Source organism: Pinus tabuliformis, chromosome 1_2, assembly GCF_031772625.1.
Source record: "Pinus tabuliformis cultivar Carrire ecotype Pingquan chromosome 1_2, CPIR1, whole genome shotgun sequence".
NCBI lineage: Eukaryota > Viridiplantae > Streptophyta > Pinopsida > Pinales > Pinaceae > Pinus > Pinus tabuliformis.
Genome location: NC_142298.1, coordinates 602,557,009 through 602,565,834, shown reverse-complemented (window position 1 = coordinate 602,565,834; position 8,826 = coordinate 602,557,009).

Below are 8,826 nucleotides of genomic sequence, written 5' to 3'. Positions count from 1 at the left end.
GCGCAGGGTCCATTCTTTTATTACAATTCTACTGGTCAATACCTTCAGCTTTCTCAACCCTTGCCTACTCAACCTTTTGTTGAGGTTTCGGTACCATTATCCATTGCTTGGAACGCCACCACTTTCCATGGGGGCCAAGCAATGCCTGCACAACTTCAGGGACTGCCTAACCAAGGCCAGCCATCTTATGTGCAAAACTCCCAAGGGCAGCAATATTATGGCCAGTCTTACCCAGGACAACCTGGGGGCCCACAAGGACAACCCTATCAGGGACAACCTTCGGCCGCTGGTGGTCCATCTTTTACTTATCTAACCTAACCTTTTGGTTACCCAGGACAACCTGGTACCCAGCAGGGTTACCCGTCTAGACAACCAGGACAACCTTACATCCAACAAGGTCAACCTGGTATCCAGCAAGGTTATCCCTCTGGACAAGCTGGACAAACTTATATCCCACAAGGTCAACCGGCAGTCCAACAGGGGTATCCTTCTGGGCAAGGGGGGCAGCCTTACGTACAGCAGGGCCAACCCACTGCTTAGCCTAGTCATCCTTCTGGGCAAGTAGGTCGGCTTCCTGCACAGCAAGGCCAACCCACTGCCCAACCTAGTCATCCTTCTGGACCGGCTGGCCAACCTCAAGGTCAACCAGCCGTTCAGCCCGCTCAACCATCTGTTCCGCAAGGAAAACCCTTGGTTGCACAAGGACAACCTGGTACCCAGCAAGCACATCCTTTTGGGCAAACAGGTCCGTCCCAAACCCAACTAGGCCAACCTTCTGGCCAGATGGTCCAAGCTCAACCTGTTCAAGGACATCCTTTTGGGCCCCAGACTCAAATTGGTTATCAAATGCAAGGTGGGCCATGACCCCAACCTTCTTACCAAGTGCAGCCTTCTTATCAGGCTCACTATGGAGCTCAGCAAACGTATGGCTACCAGCAACCCCAGGGGAAAACTCAATTTACCCCTTATCAAAATTATCAACAAATGCAGGTCACTCCTTACCAGAATTATCAGCAACAGTACGTTGCACCTGTAGGTCAAGTTGCTAATCCATGGGGTGCTGGGGGGCAGACCCAGGGTCAACTGTCTTCTTATGGACAGAATCCTTATGGACAGAACCCCTATGGGAAAAATCCCTATGGGCAAAATCGTTATGGGCAAAACCCTTATGGGCCAGGCCCATCCGGACAAAGTCCATGGGGGCAACCACCACCTGGTTGGAACCCTGGTACTACCTCCCTTCCACAGCCACAAATGTCCTTTAATCCTCAGTTACCTTTCTTAGCGACGTTGGAACTTCCAGATGTGTCCAAGTTGATGAATGATCCCATTCTTCATAATCCATATTGGCCACCAGTTCCAACTAAGATACCCGGTGATTGCCCGAAATTCGATGGAAAAGCTGGTTAGGACCCTCAAGCCCATGTCATGACCTATCACCTTTGGTGCTCATCCAACTCATGGCTTGATGACTCCATCTGGCTCTGCCTCTTCCAAAGGACTCTCACCGGCTCGGCCGCTAAGTGGTATATTGAGTTGAATCGCGGAACATTTCAAGATTTCAACTCGCTGGCTATGGCATTCCTAACTCATTTTCAGTTACCCATTCGGTATGAGACAGGGATACATCTCCTTACGTCTCTCAAACAGGACACGGCCATGCATATATCCGATCATATACATGAATGGAGACGGCGTCGTCGCTTGATCAAATTTTGGATTCCTGACCGATTGGTTCACGACTTCCTTTGTCCCTAAAATTGCACGAGACATCGCCATGGGAGCTTGTGTAACTGAAGAGCAAGCTATCGCGCATGCTCAGTACCTTGACTTGGTATATTCTTAGTCAGGTACTTTATATGATTATTTGCCAGACGCCCCGAGACCCAGAACATCCAAAGCTCCGCCAAAACCATCTGTTGACAGTGTTATTGGCTCTGTAAACGCGTCTTCAAAGAAATCATCCGCGAACCCTGGGAAGCAAAAACAGAATGCTTCTAATGGAAACACTTCTCAGGGTCAATCTAATTTTGGAAGTACCTCCGAGGTAAACGCCATTCAGTCCACCACAGCGGATAAATCCTCGAAAGGGAAAAAGAAAGGGAAAGCCAAGAATAAATCCGAACAGCCCAAACAGGACTCCCCTAAACCTCCACCTGAGGAAGGAGCCAGACGTAAACCTAAGTATCCTTGTCTTATCTGTGATGAGGATCACTACACTAAAGACTACCCTAGGTGGTCTGAAGTTAGTCGATTATTGAAAGGTGCTCCTGGGACTCCTGCTGTGCTTAAAGAACCTTTCCCTTCACAGCAAACTCAAATGGTGGCAGATCCATCGCAACCCTCTTCTTCATTCGGCTCTCAAGTCTTCATGGTTGGGACGATTCCCATCCATGTCACTACTCGAGTGAAAGGATATCCATCTCATGCCGGGAGAGAGCCGGAGGTCCCCTCCAGCGCTCCTCCGTCCAGTTCTGGTCCTCTCCACATCGAAAGACCCATCACTGAGACGACGATCCGACCCCCTCGAAAAGGTGTACTCCGGAAGTCTTCTTACAACCCGAATGCTCGTGCTGCTCAGCACTACAACATTGTTGAGGACTTAGCCTAGGTTCCCTCTGCTATGTCCGCTATAGAAGTCCTCCAGAGCTGCCCCTCCCAGAGGAAGTCCTTGCTATCGGCCATTGGTGGCATACACCCAGCTGACTCGGATCTGATTTCTTTTGATCTCGAGGGCTATACACCGAGACTGCCTCACCAAATCACTTTCCTTATACAGGTCATCATCAATGGTAAAACGATTCATCGTACAGTCATTGATGAAGGTGCCTCAACTTGCATCATGTCTGTTGCTTGCTGGAAAGCTATTGGTTCTCCAACATTGAGCCTGATCCAGGTGGATATTGGTGGCCACCTGCCAAGTCCACCTGGACCCCCACCATTGTCTTTCTCAGAATTTTCAGTTTCCTTAATTGTAGCACAACTTACTATTTTTAGCAGTTTTTCGGGTCCTGAACTTCCGGAGCCGTTTTGAGGCCCTAAACGACGTTTTTTGGGGAATCCAAGGGAAATATGGGTCCATGGAATGGACCGATGTTGCCTGTTCCAACAATGATAGTGCTCGGATAGATCTTTCTAATGAGCTATTGTACGCGTCAAACAGAGATCATATGCCAAAGTTACGACCCCGGGAAGTTGATGTACCAATTTACCCCCAAACGGGGCCCACAGTTTGGCGTTTCATCTCCTAGGGTTAGGTTTTGGAATGTTAAGGGTTTTCCATTGTTTCTCAACAATAAATAGGCCTTCGAGCCTCATTGTAACACAGTTCAGAGGCATGTAGCCATCACATCTCTTCTCAGAGATAAGCTACCATTGCCTTAGCCGGTTTATTTCCATTTCTGGTTCTAAGCATATTTCAGTATTTTCCATTAATGAAATGAAGTATTATTTCCGCTGCATCTTTGTGTATATGGTTATCTCTGTAATTTGTTGCGTTCCTATTTAAGTCCGGATCAGTGGTATCAGAGCGGTCTGCTTTTTCTCTGTTTTTCTTTGCTTGTCCCCAACAAGGTCGGGATATAAGGAGTTAGGGCTTGAACTGATTGAACCTTTGCAAGACCAGCCTCGCAAATCCCAACGACCTCCCATGGCAGACGAGAAGAAAGACGAGGGGGCAGGAGATCCCATCAAAATCTTGCTCGAAGAAGCCCTCGAGCGACAACGGAACGCGATGATGGATAGCTTTGCCCAGATCCTTCAGCGGCTACCCAGAAGCAACGCATCGGCTTCTAGCAGCTACTCTGGGAACGCCACACCCTTTAAGGTACAAGTTAATTTTGAAATCCCCATATTCGAGGGTCAGATAGACGCAGATGCCATAGATAAATGGTTAAATCTGCTAGAGGGTTATTTTTCTGTTCATGAATTTTCGAGTCGGGAAAAGATTGTTTTTGCTCTTCTCAAAGTAGCCCCCCACGTCAAGGACTGGTGGGAAACCTACTGCGAGCAGAAGGATGAAAGTACTGGCTCACTATTTTCAGTCGCACCCACCTGGGATTCGTTCCAGGATGCCATCAAGGAGTAGTACTACCTTGTCGGAAGCTATGAGGATGAATACATAAAGTGGACCACGCTGCGGCAGGGAAGGGACCAAGACGTGCCGGAGTTCACCAATCTTTTCCATACCCTTCGCACAAAGTTGGGTATCAAGGATTCGGAGCAACATTTGATACTCAAATACCGTGGCTGCCTGCACAAGTACATCCAGGAAGAAATACAATTCCTAAACATCCCCTCGCTCGGCGCAGCATACCGATATGCCATCAAGGTCGAGCAGAAGTTTAAACAAAAGAAGCGAGACTTTGGATCTGCGAATCCAAAGCAGGGGAAAGGGGCCCCCAAACCACAGAACAAAGGACAAAGCTAAGGCGGGACAGCCCAAGACAACCAGTCGAAGCCGCAAGCAAAGTACAGCACCGTGAAGCCAAGAAAGGACACTGGAAAATGGTGCGAGTTCCATAAGAGCTCCACTCACAACACAAGTGAGTGTCGGGCCAAGCAGTCACTGGTGGCTGAGCTAAAGGTTTCAGAATCAGATGCATGTTCCGACTCTGAGTCAGAACCCGATAAAAGGTATGAAAAAGGGAAGTAGATCATTGATGCAGATCCCAGCACCACGGTTGCTACCGCAAAGATCAAAAAAAATGAACCCAAAGATCCAGAGGAGGAGGAGCGTCTCTTCCACTCCCAGATGTGGGTAAAGGGCTCCCTGATACAGAGGTCATGAAAAGCGGTTGGGCTTACCGACCACAGCACATCCACAACCATACACCATTAGGTGGCTTCACCAAGGACGAGATCTTCGCGTGAGCCAGCAGTGTCGCCTTCCATACAACATCAAGCCCTTCACGGATGAGGTATTTTGTGACATTGCTCCCCTTGAAGTTTGTGATGTATTACTAGGACAACCATACTTGTGGAAGCGACATGTTGTGTATGAATCAAGGCCCCGTGCTGTTATTATTACATTGGGAAATAAGTTGTTCAGGATACCAGAGGTAGCACCACCTGCCGCCATCTCTTTTATTACTGCAAAACAATGCAGTAAGATCATTTCCAAAACGAGGAAATTTGTTTTCCTGATGATACGCCCTCAAGGAAAGAAGAAGACAGTGGTCGCGGCCTCCAAACGGGGTCCCTCTGCATGACAACTACAGGTGGACAAGGTTGTGGAGGAGTACGAGGACATCTCACCTCCCCGGCAGGGGTTCCTCTGCACTGTCAAGTCAAGCACTCCATCGATCTGACCCCAGGTGCGCCGCTACCCAATGGACCAATTTATCGGCGCTCCGTTCTAGAGAATAATGAAATCAAGAGGCAGATTCAGGAGCTCCTGCAGAAAGGTGACATCCGTCCAAGTTCATCGCCCTGTGGGAGCCCGATCGTGTTGGTACAGAAGAAGGATGGGACGTGGAGACTCTGTATTGACTATCGGGCACTGAACAAGATCACTGTCTGTAATAGGTACCCGATCCCGCGGATTGATGACCTCCTAGACCAACTAAAGGGGGCGAAATATTTCAGCAATATCAATCTGAAGTCAGGCTATCACCAGGTACCAATCGAACCCTCCGATGTGTGGAAGACTACCTTCAAATCCAAGGAGTGCCTCTTCGAATGGTTGGTCATGCCTTTCGGATTGACGAATGCTCCTGCAACCTTTATGAGGCTAATGGATGACATCTTGCGGCCATTCACCAACTCCTTAGTAGTAGTATACTTGGATGACATTCTAATCTTTAGCCAGAGTTAGGAAGAGCACCTCCACCACATCCGACATGTTCTCCAAACACTGCGGCAACACAAGCTATGTGCCAATTTAGAGAAATGCACTTTTGGCATGACCCAGGTTCAGTATCTGGGATACATCATTGATGAACAAGGGGTGCATGTCGATCCGGCCAAGATCCAAGTCATTCGGGATTGGCCCTCTCCAACCACTCTAACAGAGCTCCGCAGCTTTCTAAGTCTTGCCAACTTCTTCCGCAGGTTTGTGTTGGGGTTTTCTCATATTTCTTGGCCCTTGAGTCAAGTCACCAAGGGCGGGGCGAAAGAAAAATTCTTTTGGTCTGAATCTCATCAGAAGGCATTCAGGGAATTGAAGGATCGCCTCTGCACGGCACCAGTGCTCGCATTACCAGATTTACAACAACCATTTGAGGTCGAGACAGATGCCTCTGACTATGCTATTGGGGCAGTCCTCACTCAACATGGACATCCAGTGGCATATCACAGTGAAACACTTTCAGACACAGTCCGGAAGTACCCCACTTATGATAAAGAGATGTATTCCATTATACAGGCCTGCCGACAATGGAAGCATTACATTTTGGGGAAGGAAACGGTCATCCACACAGACCACCGACCTCTGCAGTTCATACAGACCCAAGGGAAATTGCAGAATGATCGCCATCAGAAGTGGTCTACATACCTGCAACAGTTTCACTTGAATATCAAGTATAAAAAGGGCAGCACCAATAATGTTGCAGATTGCCTCAGTTGGCCACCGATCATGGCACTAACCGCACGAGACTGCTGATTGGCCACTTCTCTACAAAAGCGGCCCAGAATTCGGCCACACATACTAGACACTCTTGGAGGGTCGGCATGTTGCAAATTTTCACCTCCAGGATGCCCTATTATGCCACCTCGGTCACCTTTGTGTTCCTTCAAGCGAGTGTGCCAAGATGATTTGGGAAGCACACTACAGTTGGGCTGCTGGGAATTTCGGGGTCGAGAAAACAGTGGCAGTAGTGCAAAATTATTTCTATTGGCCGAATCTTCGACAGGATGTTGGGAAGTACATCCGATCATGTACTGCCTGTGCCATTGCCAAACCGACCATTAAGAAGCACGGCTTCTATACCCCGTTGCCTACCCCTAGTCGACCTTGGGAATCCATCTCCATGGATTACATGTCAGGCTTTCCTTCCACTAAGCATGGAAATGACTGTGTTTTTGTGGTCGTCGACAGGTTCTCGGAGATGGCCATTATGATGGCCTGCAAGAAGAATATCACAGCAAAAGCCACTGCGAAACTCTTCTTTGAACGAGTGTGGGTGCACTTTGGGATCCCACAGTCTATCATCTCGGATCGGGACAGTCGGTTTCTCAGCACATTTTGGTCCAGTCTCTGGTCAATGCTGGACACCAAACTCACGAAGTCCACAGCCTTCCATCCTCAAACTGATGGCCAGACAGAGGTTGTCAACAGGATGATTGTGCACATTCTACGCATGTATAACCCAAAGCATCCACGCACATGGGACGAGAGCCTTCCCTATGTTCAGCATAGCTACAACCGAGCTCTTCACAGCTCCACTGGCCATAGCCCTTTTCAGGTGGGTTTGGGATTCCAACCACTATGCCCCATTGATGTGGCCATGCCCCTTGCAGCTACTCACATGAATTTAGCTCATGTCCAGTCCGAAACAGATAAGGCCACCAGCTTCATTGAGCGCATCCAACATATTCGCCAGCAGGTCCATGACATTCTTGAGAAATCAAATGCCAAGTACAAGTAGCGACATGATCAACACCGGGTGCCACACAAGTTTCAGGTGGGCGACAAAGTCTGGTTGCATTTGCAAAAGGAACGGCTTACTGGAGCCTATCGGAAATTGAGACCACTCCGATATGGTCCTTACACCATTACTAAGGCTATGGGAGACAATGCATTTGAGCTCAGCATTCCCCCATTCCTTGGCCTGCACCCAGTGTTCAATGTGGACCGCCTTCGGCCATACTTTCCACCATTGCTAGACACATCCGACATTGCAGAATAGCTCAAACCAACAGAATTAAATCCAGATTGCATGGAACAAGCTACAACTGATCGGATCATGGACACACAGATCAAGAACACTCGCCAACAGAATATCCAACTGTATCGATTTGTCAAAGCAGGCCAACTCCTTCAGCAGGGCAAGTGGCTCACCAGGGAACAAGTTCAGCAGAAGTTTCCTCATCTCATGGAGGAGCTCAACGCAATGGGGACCATTGCTTCCTAAGGGGGGAGGAATGATCCAGGTGGATATTGGTGGCCACCTGCCAAGTCCACCTAGACCCCCACCATTGTCTTTCTCAGCATTTTCAGTTTCCTTAATTGTAGCACAACTTACTATTTTTAGCAGTTTTTCGGGTCCTGAACTTTCGGAGCCGTTTTGAGGCCCTAAACGACGTTTTTTGGGGAATTCAGGGGCAACATGGGTCCAATGGTCCGATGTTGCCCATTCCAATAATGATATTGCTCGGATAGATCTTTCTAATGAGCTATTGTACGCGTCAAACGGAGATCATATGCCAAAGTTACGACCCCGGGAAGTTGATGTACCAATTTACCCCCAAACGGGGCCCACAGTTTGGCGTTTCATCTCTTAGGGTTAGGTTTTGGAATGTTAAGGGTTTTCCATTGTTTATCAACAATAAATAGGCCTTCGAGCCTCATTGTAACACAAATCAGAGGCATGTAGACATCACATCTCTTCTAAGAGATAAGCTACCATCGCCCTAACTGGTTTATTTCCATTTCTGGTTGTAAGCATATTTTAGTATTTTCCATTAATGAAATGAAGTATTATTTCCGCTTCATCTTTGTGTATATGGTTATCTCTGTAATTTGTTGCGTTCCTGTTTAAATCTGGATCAGAGCCAGTCTCCTACGACGTTAGAAGCCTTTGATGGAAGAGAGTCTCGTCCTTACGATATCCTCCAACGCTTGCCCATCTCCTTGGAAGGGAAGACGGTAGAAGTGGAGGTCGAAGT